General features: G+C 48.3%; 1 non-coding gene across 1 annotated transcript; it reads left to right on the top strand.

Annotated features, from left to right (window-relative positions):
• The first annotated feature begins 640 nt into the window (after positions 1 to 640).
• trnas-gcu (transfer RNA serine (anticodon GCU)) lies at positions 641 to 722 on the top strand. Its single transcript has one exon. It is a non-coding gene; the product is annotated as a tRNA-Ser (tRNA).
• The last annotated feature ends 731 nt before the right edge of the window (positions 723 to 1,453 follow it).

Here is a 1,453-nt window from a genome sequence, read left to right as displayed (position 1 = left end):
GGTTCGTCCATGTCGGTTTGGGGATCCTGGGTGGAGCATCGATGGGGGCTGGCTATATTGATGTTTGCCCGTTCAATCCTCTCGTTCATGTGTGATGAGAAGGTCAGTGGAGGGGGGGAGGGAGAAAGGGATATGGAGGAGGGTGGAAAGTTGGGGGTGGATGAGAGAAGGGGGGGGTAGTGGGTTTCTGGGGGTGTGTAGGGTGAGGTGTGGGGGTGGATGAGAGGAGGGGGGGGGGGTGATGGGTTTCTGGAGTTGGAGAGGTGTGGGGGTCTGAAGCGTGTGGGAGCTGCTGAGCTTGGTTGGTCTCCGTACCGGCGGCTGTAGGCGATAGAGGGTCGGTCTGGGTCCGGTCTAGTGGTTGAGATGATTCTGTGGTTGCTGTTGTCTGTCTGTGGTCATGCGTAGCTCTTCTTCAATCACATCTAAAGTATCGTATCATTTTACCTTGTAGTTTATACTACCCCGTACATGCCATATCATTTCGCCCATACAACTCATGCATGAGATGCGATGGCTGAGATATTTAGGCGATGGGTTGCTACTCCATTGTGCTCTCCACTCAGCATTTCATATCACACTCGTCGGATTTTCACACAAAGTATCTCGGCACAACGTGTTGTCAACGCCATATGAGCAAGACGAGGTGGCCGAGGGGTTAAGGTGATGGATTGCTAATCCATTGTGCTCTCCACGCATGGGTTCAAATCCCATCCTCGTCGAAAGTTAATATTACATTGTTTTACAGTTGAGCCTCGGTTTTCGAACGTCCGGGTTCTTGAATAAATCATCGATGTGTATTGGAGAGTCACTGCTGCGTGTGTGTATTTGTGTGCGTGTGTGTATATGTGTTTGTGTGTGTTGTTGTAAGGCGGACGTAGTTGAGAGCGCCATGAGAACGTTAAAGGGAACGTTACAATATATGGATTGTATATATAAAACGCGCCCTATGATGCGGTGCGCCACGTGTGTTAAACACAGTCATGGCACACATAACTGAGACTGCGCCTTTTATTATGGTGCACGTTTCAATCGTGAAAATACGGTAACTCGTCAGCGTTGGTTTACTGCAATTTGACGACAAACCGCAAACTATTGGACATGGAAAGCATCATTTATTGGCGCGACTAAAGACTTAAATTTATCAGAAAGAGAGGAGTTTGACCTACTAACAAGGTGGCTAGGTCCAAGATCTGCAGAACAGGTGAAAAGGGTTCATGCAGTACCCGCTGGAGGCGTAAAGATGATTTGGGAACGGGTTGAAGTGTCACCATTCCTCAGAAGCAATTGAGGACACACTGCTAAACAAGATAGAGGAGTTTCCAAGGCTAACAAACAAAGATACGAGCCAGCTAAGAGACCTGGGAGACATCTTGTAGGAGCTATTGTTGTCAGGCTTGGATCTGGGAGAGGACTCGGATGCAGAGTTCAAACAAAAGGTATTTATTCGAAC

This window comes from Syngnathus typhle, unplaced genomic scaffold (genome assembly GCF_033458585.1).
Source record: "Syngnathus typhle isolate RoL2023-S1 ecotype Sweden unplaced genomic scaffold, RoL_Styp_1.0 HiC_scaffold_27, whole genome shotgun sequence".
Classification (NCBI taxonomy): domain Eukaryota; kingdom Metazoa; phylum Chordata; class Actinopteri; order Syngnathiformes; family Syngnathidae; genus Syngnathus; species Syngnathus typhle.
The sequence above is the reverse complement of the archived record's forward strand: the minus strand, read 5'-3'. Positions and strand labels throughout refer to the sequence as shown.